The sequence below is a fragment of the Mus musculus genome, chromosome 1, assembly GCF_000001635.26.
Source record: "Mus musculus strain C57BL/6J chromosome 1, GRCm38.p6 C57BL/6J".
NCBI classification, from domain to species: Eukaryota; Metazoa; Chordata; class Mammalia; order Rodentia; family Muridae; genus Mus; species Mus musculus.
The window spans coordinates 138,178,278-138,191,087 of record NC_000067.6 but is presented as its reverse complement, the minus strand read 5'-3'; the positions used below and the strand labels follow the sequence as shown (position 1 = coordinate 138,191,087).

Below are 12,810 nucleotides of genomic sequence, written 5' to 3'. Positions count from 1 at the left end.
TTATTTTTGCTTCTGCCTCCTAGGTGACTTTTTCCTTAACCTGCCCCACCTCCTACACTTGGACCATAATTGCTGCCCCCATTCCCTTTCCTGTTCTCTGTCTACTCACTCACCCACTCCAGCAAGCATCCCTGATCACTTCCTCCTTCAAGCTAGAACACTCCAGTCACCATGATAGTCCAGTCACAGCACCCTTTAACTGTTTGCTTACAAGTCTGTTTTCTCTTCTAGAGCATGAGATGCTGTCAAGTGTGGGATTTCTCTTGCCTTAGTTTTTGTGCCCTGAGATACTATGACCAATGGCAAAAACAGCCCACAGCCCTCAAAGAGCAAATACAGGAATCCTCCAGAGGGAGAAAGTTTTCCTCCACATATTGTTGCTATCACAAAATCTGTGCTGCTCTAAGTCAAGAAAACAGACAACTCACTTCTTAAAAACAAATTATTTCAGAACATCACTGTATAAACTACATGTGTGTGTGTGTATACATATATGTGTGTATATATATATATATATATATATATATATATAGTACCATAATTTTTCATACTTCTTGTCTTGAATTTAGCATGTTTCATTTTTACACTAAGAATTTATGTGGTAGCCAGAGAAACCCCAAAATTCAATTCTCAGCTTTGTAATTTTTAGTTCAGAAAAAAAGGGGGTGGTTGGAAAAAGCCTCTTTCTTAGAAATACTAACCACGCCTTTCATTTATGGTGACTGGCATATGTTTCAACTGTAGAACCAATGCCTCTGGCCAAGAGAGAGACCTTCTGAATGGTTTGGATCTCAGCGACACATTGCATCTCTGTAATGACCTGTTGTAAAACCAGAGAAACTGAAGAAGAGGAGGAGGAATAGGAAGAAAAGAACAAGAAGGAAGAAAAAGAATTAAGATGCCCTGGTGACTTTGACTTACAGAGATCTGGATTACAGACCATATTCTCTGAGAATATAGCATGTTTTAAGCCACTTCCACATTAAAAACACTTTGCTAGACTCTTGACATAACATTTCATAAAATCCAAGCTCTAATGCTGTAAAATAATACATACTTCTTCCTTTGAGGAAATTGTGTTAAGAAAACAGTCTTTTTTTACTGTATCATATAGCCAAAGGAGAAGAAGGTGAGCAAGACTTCACTCTTGGGGAATATATTCAAGGGACATCAGATGAAAAGTGAGCAAATAAATGGTCTAAAACGTGTCATATACTGAAAAATGGCAAGAAAGAAACAGGAGTTGAGACAAAGCAGAGAATGGGGATTAAGAATCTACTTAAGTATCGAGGGTCCAGGAACGACTTCATGAAACAAGGCCTGGTTGCACAAAGTAGGGAATACAGAGATGTGTCTGAATTCAGCACATGGAATCAGGTCAGGGTGAACTCAAGATGGACACACAGAAGTTACAATCAAAACCCCCGTAGCACCATAGGCAACACCAGGGTGGGGATGGAGCTTGCATGACCCTCTGGGTTCTAATAAAGAGTTCAGTTTTATTCCTCTTTCAAGGCCAAACCTAAACAGACTTAATGCCAGGAAACAGCAGAGTTACCTACATTTGAGAAACATTCAATTGCCCATTGTTGGGAATCATGGAGACCAGAGCAAGGGTGAACACATAGAGAGCCCAGCAGAGGAGCAATGTTGGCTAGACCTGTTGACAGTGGAAATGAGAAGAAGCAGGTGGACTTGATAGACGTTTTAGAGGTGGGATTGGGTTAGCCTGAGCTCTCTAAAATATGGATTGGAAATGATAGAACAGGTACTCTAAGATGACTTAGTGCCTAGACTGAATGTCGGTGTCATTGAAGGCTACCTACACCAAGGTGGAGACACATCCTGGCATCTGACAGTGTTTGTTGTTACTGTCAGCAGACCATGTGGCAAAGTGATGTGTGTCCTTCAGGGATAAGGAATAGATAGAATGTCTCTGAGACTGGGATAAAAGACCACAGAGATTGTGAGAGTTGGAGCCTCCAAAGGAGGGGAAAGAGAGATGCTGAATCCAGTAGGGGGGGGGGGGAAGTCCTGGAGGAGGATCAGACACAGAGGGCGATTTTAATAGAAAGTCCTGGAGATTACAATGCAATGTGAGAATAATTAAAGATGGCTAGTCAAGCATAGGCAAGCTTGCTAGGAAGCCATTTTGTATTATCTAAGAGATGTGAGAAACGGACTGAAGAGATTGCTCAGTGGTTAAAAGCACTTGCTATTTTCCAGAGGACCCTAGTTTAATTCCCATTATTCACATGACAGCACAACTGTCTATAACGCCAGCTCCAGGGGATCTTACACCTCCACACAAACATATATGTAGGCTAAACACCAATGCTCATTAAAAAAAAAAAAAGAAGAAATTTTAGAAACACAGTCAGACCTGATATATACAGGCAGAAACAGATAAACTCAAGAGATGTTTAGGAAGTGACATTGGAAAGGTTTTACAACCAGGAGCATCAGTATGACTGTCCTTTGGAACTTGGCAATTTGCTACTAGCAATTGGAAGGAGCTTTTACTCTGAGCAAACCTAGAACAACCGTGTTGCTTTCCTGCATATCCTCTCTACTGTGCCACTGCATCTCATTCATTTAGGAGCATTCCTTGCCTTGTACAACACATATGAACATTGCTAAGTAAGGGTGCATCTCGTAGTCAGCAGTGTGTTCACACTGATCGGAAAAGGGCACCAGCTCTCCTGTTTACATCCCATAGCACACAGTCATTACCACAAGGCCTCTGTTCTTCCACCCCACAGCTTTACACTTCAACCTCATGTCTGTCTTCACTCTGTCACCTCACCCCTGCCTTTGTGCAAAGCCTTTGTCAAATTTGCAGAAAGGAGAGGGTAGGATAAGGTCTTGGGGAAATCTCTCTCCTCCGTTGGCATTTCCTTTTCTCCTTTGTATTGGTATTAGAAGTCAAGTACATGTTTTGCAGTGTTAAGTCTACGCCCTGTTCTGTTTAGTCTTCCTTGCTCATTGAATGCCTGTTCAACTAATCAATACATTTAGTAATTAACCAAGTAACATGTTGTCACTAGTTCAGAATTACGGGGAATAAGTCAGTTTTAGAACTAGTGTTTAACTCTGTTGAGCATCAGACCTTTGACCCCTATGTTAAAGATATGCAGAGTAGAAAGTGGGTATATCTAAGATTTAGAGCTATACTGTCCAGAGCTGAAAAGACCACTAAAGTAGCAACATCTTCCCTATTACAAGGCTTGACATTGGATAGACTTCTTTTTTAATGAATGTAATTTATGTGTATGGATGTTTTGTATACATGTATTTCTGTGCATCATGTGGGCCTGGTGAATCAGAAGCCAGATAAAGGTGTCAGATCCCTGGAGCTGGAGTCACCATGGTTGTGAGCTACCACATGGGTGTTTGGAATTTAACCCTGGCCCTCTAGAAGACTTTTCAATGCTCTTGCACTCTGCATCATCTCTTTGGCCCCCAGTAGACTGATTTTTCTTTGTATATTCATTAAACACAAAATCAGGAGAGTGGATTTATCTTGTTCAGTAGGTAGGTGGATTTTTTTTAAACATTTCTTTTTAAAATATTTCCTTCTTTATTTTTGTTTGTTTTGAGTTGTTTTCAGGCCCCACAGGGGCATGACGAGAGTGTCGCATCACCTGGAATTGGAGTTACAGACAGTTGTGAGCTGTCACTGGGATTCTGGCAACTGGACTCCGGTCTTTTGCAAGAATAGCCAGTGCTTTAAATCAATGGCTCATCTCTTCACCTAGTTCAGAAGCTTTTAAATGTCAAAATGCAAGAATGTGCATTTTTTTCAAACAATAACAATGTAAAAATAGTTCCTGTTTTGTTCTCCTGTAAAAATTTTTTGCTCATTGGTAATAATGTTTATTAAATCTGTAATTGTGAACATTAATTCAGTCATGGACCAACGTTGCTTCTGTCAGTATAGTTTGCCCACAGGTCAAGCACAAGTTTCCCCATCTAGACAGCTTCTACTTTGATCATTACCTACTAACCCATGATTAGACATCACAGTCTACTACCAAGTCAGGTTTATAGTGAGAGGGGTAGCTATGTACAAACATAAAGGAACACATCACCAGAACTGGAGGAAATTAACAAAGTTCTGAGGCTGGAAGCAGCAGAGAGGCATTTATTTTCACATGGGATGTGCAATGCTGATCAGGGAATCTCTATGAGGAAGTTAAGATGTGGATAAAGAATGCTCCAGGGCGGTCAGTGTGAAATGAGTAGGAAAGAGGCCAGCGTATAAAGCAACAAGAAAAGGCCAGCATTTCTACAGTGTGGGAAAGGTGGGAGACAGAATGAAATGGGTTGAGTAATGCACCCAGAGGCTGAATTTTATTCAATTAAAATGTGGAAAATATTGAGGTGTTTTAAACAAGGTTTAATATAACCCGGTTTATATTGATAGAAGTTGAATTTCTCCCTAGAATGTCACTGGCAAGGAGGTAAGATGGAAGCTTAGAGATTAGCTATAGAGGTCTTTCAACAGTGCGAGGGCTCCATCTCATGCGTTCCAGCCGAAAGGGGAGCAGAGTTAACAGGTGTCTGAGGCAGAGGGAAAGGGTTTCTTCATGCATTGAATTCAGTTGTAAAAGAAAAGGAGAAATAAAATGCAAACCCTTCCGGAAAGAGTTACTGTGAGCATGCTGGTGCATTTATAGATAAGATTGAAAAATCGAAGCAAGTTTAAAGAAAGGATGAATGAAGACTTCCATTGTCTGCTGGATTGGTCCCAAGGCAGCCAATGGATTGTCAAGAGTGCGGCAACAAATGTAAGTTTGGAGACTTAAGAGTAGCTGATGTTTCTCTGTGTAAAGCACGTGAGAACCTGCATGAAGCAGCCCCGAGACAGATATCATTCTCAACCTAAATTAGCACAGCAAGAAGTCATATGCAAAAATGTTTATACAAACTAGAGCGACTTGGACAGGCCTGGAACAAGATCTGGTTCATCAATCAGACCATCAAGGGCTTCCTGTGTAATGATGACTAATTAGTGACTGTAGTTTCCACTCTAATAAGGTAGGGCATGAAACGTGCCTAGTTTTGATCATCATTTCCTCCTAGTGCCAGGCAAATAATTGTCTTCTCTCAGAAGCTCATTTATTGAATGAAAAATGTTAATGCCCATTTCTGTAGTTAACCTCATGTAAGCTGTTTCTCCCAGACATAAACTTTCTTCCATTTGGCAGCATACAAACAGAAAATATGCACCATTTGTAAGTCAAACAAAGAGAAAGTTTTAGTTTTTTAAATTTTTCTGCAAAAAAATAGTTTAGTGGTACAAACTGTACCACTGTAGGTCTACAATAAGTTTGCAATCTTTGAAATGGTTAAAATCGCCTTCAAGATTACTTTTTATATTAAAATTTACAGGTACTGGCCAATTTACAGGAATTTGCATAGGCTAAAAACAATCTTAATAAACAGCATAGACTGCATCTGAACTACTATTTTCATGTGAAAAGAAATATTAAAAAAGATCTTTTGTGTAAATGTTAAACTTTTATTCATAACTTTACTGTCTTTTCTAAAACACTGGAGTGGCTTACTGCTTAAAAGTTGCAGTTTCGTTTATAATCCACAGAAATCTGATTCTACAAATAGGATATAATTTTATCTTTGATGTTTCAGTTTTCTGCTGTTTCCTATCATGAGGCAAATAAAATCAGGGAAACAGAGGGGCAGCAACAGTGCACAGTTCACTGTGCTATCAGAAACCATAGGGAACTTCACTTTTTCCCCAAAGCATCTAAGCTGGAGACTTTCAAGCAGTTGATAAACGAGTCACTAACTCGTGTTCCCATTACAACAGGGCAACATGTATTGTTTCAACACAAAATCTAGAGCAACCTCCAGAATCTACCAAAGCTAGGTGTGAAGTGCCAATCAACACACTAATTTAGACACACTTAGACAGTCTGTCCCAGGGAATGAATTGAAGACTGAAGGCAATTGTCCAGCATTTCAAGACGCCACAGTGATTCCTCTGAATCAAAGATTTCATTTGCTTCAAGTAACTGAATAACTAGCTTGAATCTTTACATGACTAGAACTGAGCTAGACGACTGTCTCCTGTCACTTACACTAAGTACGTGTTACTTATATGCTTTTCAAAATTCCACACACTTTTTCAGTATAAGCATGCGGTACAAGTACTTGACATTATATCAAAACCTTATTTGTTCAGGTAATTTCTCAAAATATATTTTATGCTGAAAAGCCATGCCATGATAATTCTAATCATCAATGTAAACATTTAAAAATACATTTTTAAAACAGAGTTTATTAAAATGTCATAATAAATTATGCAAAATTCATATGAATATGTTTTACTGAAAAGCCTGAAAACAAGAACATTACAAATGAACCACGGTGGAGATAAACAAAATGAATTATGGTGTAACAATTATTTTTTATTCCTCAGAAGAATTTAAGAATTAGAGATCAGTTATTTTTTTCAGGGTAGTAACTCTCAAAGGTATTGTTCAGATCTCTCTTGTTTTTTAATCTATGCCATGACTTTGAAAATTGATCTTTGATCATATCAAACTTATGCTTTTCATGCGCAGCTCTGTTGGTATTAGTTCCATCAAAAGGTTCTTCAACACAGACATATTTATTTCTCCATTCCATAGCATCAGGCCTTGGTATGGCTTTGGCTTTATGAACTGATATCACTGAGTGTTCTAGTCAAGTTCTGTAGCATAATATTTAAGAAAGCCCGGTAAGAGGTCTGCAAGACTTGATTCATTCTTTGAAAGGTAAGGAGGAGCACACATGGGGCATGATGAACAAAGGGCAGAATTACAGAAGTACTAAAAGATTCTGGGTAAATGGTTTTGGAGGGATAGAAGGATGTGTTTAGGTAGGGTTTGCAAATACTCCCAAAGCATTAATATGAGACTATAGCTGCTTAAAGTGTTGCAACTGGCATAATTTATTCCATGATAACTTGCCTGCTTCTTTTCTTATTGTTAAATTATTTTCTTTATTTACATTCAAAATGTTGCCCATTCCTCTTCCCCCTCCCTAAGTTCTTCTCCCCCTCCCCTTTGCTTCTGAAGTGGTGCTCCCACACTCCTCCACCCACCCAACCTCACTCCCACCAACATCCCTTTTCCCTGGGGAATCAAGTTTCTACAGAATTAAATGCATTCTCTCCCACTGAGTAAAGACAAAGTAGTATTCTGCTATATAAGTGCAGGAGGGCACAAATTAGCCCATGTATGCTCTTGGTTGGTGGCTCAGTCTCTGGGAGCTCTCAGGGGTTCAGGATAGTTGATGCTGTTGGTCTTCCTATGGGGTTGTAATGCACTTAAGCTTCTTTAGTCCTTTCCCTGACTCTTCCGTAGGGGTCCCAGACCTAGGTCAAGTGGTTGGCTGTAGGTATCTACATCTGTCTCAGTCAGCTGCTGGTAGAATCTCTCAGAGGACAGCCATGCTAAGCTCCTGTCATGCATGCTCTTTTGGGTCTAGGTTACCTCACTCAGGATGATGTTCTCTAGTTCCATCCATTTGCCTTGATCCACTTGGACTTGAGCTTTCTACAAATATGGATAAATTTGTATTCTTATACATGGAGATTGCCAGTTAAACCAGCACCGTCTGTTAAAGATGCTTTTGTTTTTCCACTGTATGGTTTTGGCTTCTTTGTCAAAGTTCAAGTGTCTATAGGCGTGTGGGTTTATTTCTGGGTCTTCAATTCTATTCCACTGATCAACCTGTCTCTCTCTTTACCAATACCTTGCATTTTTGTCACTATTGCTCTGTAACACAGCTTGAAGTCAGGGATGGCGATTCCCCCCAGAGAATTGTTTTCATTATCTTGTGTTTTTTGTTCTTCCATATGAAGTTGAGAATTGTTCTTTCCAAGTCTGTGAAGATTTGTGTTAGATTGCATTGAATCTGTAGATGGCTTTTGGGAAGATAACTATTTTTACTTAATACTTATGTTAATCCTACCAACCCATGAGCATGGGAGATCTTTCCAACTTCTAAGGTTTTCTTCAATTTCTTTCTTCAGGGACATGGAGTTCCTGTCATACAGATCTTTCATGCGCTTGGTTAGAGTTACACCAAAATGTTTTATATAATTTGTGACTATTGTGAAGTCATAATTTCTTTCTAAGCCCATTTGCCATTTGTATAACAGACTGCTACTGATTTGTTTGAGTTAATTGTATATCCAGATACTTTTCTGAACTTGTTTATCAGCTATAGAAGTTCTCTGGTAGAATTTTTGGGGTTGCTTATGTCTAGTATCACATCATCTGCAAATAGTGATACCTTGACTTCTTCCTTTCCAATTTGTATCTGCTTGATCTCCATTTATTGTCTAATTGCTCTAGCTAGAACTTCAAGTACTATATTGAATATATAGGGAAAGATTTGTCCATGTTTTTAGGGAGAATGCATTGTTTTCTCCATTTATTTTGATGTTGGCTATTGGCTTGCTGTATGTTGCTTTAATTGTTCTTAGGTATATGCCCTGTTTCCATGATTTCTCTAATACCTTTAATGTGAGGGGGTGTTGGAGTTTGATTATTCCCTGCCATCTATTCCTCTTTTATGTGTTTGCTTCTTTTTGTTCTAAGAGCTTTCAGGTGTGTTATTAAGTTTCTAGTGTAGGATCTCTCCAGTTTCTTTGTGAAGGTACTTAGTGCTATGAATTTTCCTTTTAGCACTGCTTTTATTGTGTCCTATAAGGTTGAGTATGTTGTGCTTTCATTTTTATTGAATTCTAGAAAGTCTTTAATTTCTTTCTTTAGTTATTCCCTGACGAACTTATCATTGAGAATTATTCAGTATCCATGAGTATGTGAGTTTTCTGTTGTTTTTGTTTTTATTGAGATCTAGCCTTAGTCCTTGGTGATCTGGTATCCATGAGATTATTATTGTATCTATGTATTGAGGCTTGTTTTGTATCCACTTATTTGGTCAATTTTGGAGAAGGTACCATGAGGTGATGAGAAGAACGTATATCCTTTGTTTTAGGATGAGATGTTCACTCTATATAACTGTTAATTCCATTTAGTCCATAACTTCCATTAGTTTCACTGTGTCTCTGTTTAGTTTCTGTTTCATTGACCTGTTCATAGGTAAAAGTGGGATGTTGAAGTCTCCCTACTGTTATTGTGTGAGTCTCAATGTATTTTTGAACTTTAGTAAAGTTCCTTTTATGAACATGAGTGCCCTTGCATTTAATGCATGAATGTTCAGAATTGAGACTTCATCTTCGTGGAACTTTCCCTTGATGAGTATTAAGTGTCTTAATACCTTCCGCATCTATTTTGATACTTTCTGGTTGAAAGTCTATTTTGTTGGATATTAGAATGACTATTCCAGCTTGTCTCTTGGGACCATTTGCTTTGAAAACTTTTTTCCAGCCTTTTACTCTGAGGTAGTGTCTGTCTTTGCACTGAGGTGTGTTTCTTGTACACAGCAAAATGCTGGGTCCTGTTTACATCTCCACTCTTTTTCTCTATGTTTTTTAATTAGGCAATTGAATCCATTGTTGTTGAGAGATATTAAACACCAGTGTTTTGTTAGTTCTTGTGCTTGTTGTTCAAGATAGTATTATATGTGTATGTTTCTCTTCTTTTGGGTTTGTTGTGAAATGTTTAATTTTTTGTATTTTCTTGGGTGTTGTTTCCATCCTTGTGTTGAATATTTTGTTCTGGAATCTTCTGGAGGGCTGAATTAGTGGAAAGATATTGTTTAAATTTGTTTTTATCATGGAATACCTTGGTTTCTCCATCTATGTTGATTGAAAATTTTTTCTGGGTATAGTATCTCTGTCTGGCATTTGTTTTCTGTAGCCTTTTTATATGTTTTTGGCCATCCCTTTCTTTAGGTTTGAAAGTTTTCTTCTATAATTTTGTTGAAGATGTTTTCTGGCCTTTGAACTGGTAATCTCTACTTTCTTCTATTACTATTATTCTTAGGTATGTTCTTTTCATTAAGCCCTGGATGTATTAGATGTTTTGGGTGAGGAGATTTTTATATTTTGTATTTTCTTTGACTGTTTTGTTAATATCTTCTGTGGTATCTTCTATGCCTGAGATTTTCTCTTTTACCTCTTATATTAAGTTGGTGATCTATAGCTCTTGACTTCTTTTGTAGGTTTTCCATCTCCAGGGTTGCCATTATTTATGATATTTTTATTGTTTCTATTTCTATTTTCAGGCCTTAGACCTAATTTTTTAAATTCATTCACCTGTTTGATTGTGTTTTCCTGTATTTCTTTAAGGGGAATCACTTATATTCCCCTTAAAGGCCTCTATCATCTTCATGAGATTGGATAGGTTAGAATCTTCCTTTTCAGGTATGTTAGGGTATCCAGGATTCTAATGGTGCCAAATTACATTGGCTTCTGTTGCTTATCTTCTTGTGTTTGCCTCTTACCATTTGCTTATCTTTGCTGTTAACTAGATATGGTGAAGGTCCTCAACAGGTAACTGACTGCTCTGAGGCATGGTGACTTATTTCTTGGCCATGGGTGGTTTCTTAGTCACTGTTCTATTGTTGAGAAGAGACAGTATGACTAAAACAACTCTTGTAAAACAAAGTGTTCAACTGGGGCCTTGTTTACAGTTTCAGAAATTTAGTCCATTATCACCATCACAGGGAACATGGAGGCATTCAAGTGTGGAGAAGCAGTTGAGAGCTGTAGCTTGTAACTTGATCTGAAGTGTCAGAGAGAGATTCTAGGATTAGTATGATTTTTGAAACCTCAAAGCCCACTCCCCCAGTGACTCACTTCCTCCAACAAAGCCACTCCTCTTAATTCTTTTCACACAGTGCCACTCCCTGATGACTAAGCACTCAAATACATGAACCAATGGGAACCCAACTATTCTTATTCAAACAAACACAGGTAGACATCTGTAGTCACCCCTCCAAGCCCCAGGTGTCATTGCTGAAGAGGAAAAAGGGCCAGGAAGAATGTAAGAGAGAGAGACAGAGGAAGTGCTGGAGTGTATTGTAACTGTTTGCTCTGAAATTGACACATTTCATGCAACAGGGATGCTTCCTAAGCAGTAAGGTAAACAACTCAAAATAGTTTCAAGAGGTCTCTGAAACTAACCAGATTCACTAAGATTTGTTCTCCAAGAGTATACAAGCCAATCAGCAAAGAAGACTCTGACACAGGGGTACTTCCTGGAAAATGTTTAGATGGGAATCATTTAGTAAGAGCACTCTCTAACCTCTTGAGCTCTCTGCTGGGCTGGGCAGTATATTCCTGGTTCCCAGCTTTTGTGAGCTGTCACCAATGCTGATCTGGGCTTTGGTGATATAGTTGCCATTGAGTCATTTCTGCTTCTGTAAGTAACCCTTTCAAATGCATTGGTTCACAAAGTTGGATTTTGGTGGTATCCATACTATGATCTACTGTGGGATCCATATATGGTTTGAGTAGATGTGTGTATTTTGTGTCTCCCCAGGATGGAGGAAATCATCATTAAGTCAATTTCCCATACATTTATGACAAAACCTCCAAAGTTTCAAATGGAATAAATATGTTACACAAATCAGATTCACTAGGCCCCTTCCCTGCCAGAGTAAGCTATCAAAGCTGAATCCTTCTCTGACACAGCTGAGTCAAGCTGCAAAAGAGATTCTCAGAAAGCTTTCTCTGATTGATGATGGGAGCATATACAAAGACTCACAGCCAAACATTAGGTGTAGCTAGGGGAAACCCAAGGAATGGGGTCAAGGTAGGGTTGTAGGAGCCAGAGAAGCTAAGGACATCAGGAGAATGTTGCCCACAGAATCAACTAAACTTGAAGGGCTCATAGAGCTCACAGAGACTGTAGCGGCAATCACTGAGCCTGCATGGGTCTACGGTAGGTCCTCTGCATACATGTTGTGGTTGTTTAGCTTGAGGTTTTTGTGGGGTTCCTAACAGAGGGAGTAGGAGATGTATTTGATTTTTTTTTTTTTTTTTTTTTTTTTTGCCTGCTCTTGGGACCATTTTCCTCCTACCTCATTGTCTCTTTCAACCCTTTATCTGAGAGTTTGTGCCTAGTCTTGCTGCATCTTATTATGCTGAGTTTGGTCAATATTCTTGAGAAGCCTGCTCTTTTCTGGAGGGATATGAAGAAGCAGTAGATCAGATGGGAAATGAGGGGTGAGGGAGGCTGGGAGACCTTGACGGTCAGAGAGAAGACTGCAGTCAGGATGTTTGTATGAGAGAAGAATACATTAAAAATGAATAAATAAAAAACAAGACTCTCAGACTAGACCAGCTGCCTGGAAAAAGCAGGAAGCAGAAGAGAAAGTTTAGATCAACAAAGGCACCTGGAAGAGGGCACTGTAGATCTTACTTGAAGGCTGTGTAGTGTGCTCCAGGTTCTAAGATTTGTGAGCTGTCACCCATACTGAGGTGGGCTTTGGTGATGAAACTCTCTTTGAGTCATTTCTCTTCCTGTAAGTAATCCCAATAAAACTCACAAATTTGGACTTTGGTGGTATCTGTGCTTTAATCTGTTGTGGGATCTATACCTGGATTAATTAGGTATATGTGTGGGATCTCCTCAGGATAAAAAGGTCATGTGACACTTGAGAATAGCCTCCCTGTCCTTTTTAGTAGACAGTATCACAGTAGATGTTTTGGTCCTCTGGCTCTTAAAATCTCTCTGTTCCTCTCTTTTGAGATATTGCATCTACTGGGTCTGGGCTCCCCAAAATCAGTTGATCTTTGAACTATGACCAGTTGATACTATATAATGGCTTCAATTTCTTACAAAAAAGCTTTTCTGATGGGGTGGGGTAAGAGTTACATTTAAC

The 12,810-nt window shown here is 38.8% G+C and overlaps 1 pseudogene; it reads right to left on the bottom strand.

Annotated features, from left to right (window-relative positions):
- Positions 1–6,273: 6,273 nt before the first annotated feature.
- On the bottom strand, positions 6,274–6,986 carry Gm18667 (predicted gene, 18667; annotated as a pseudogene).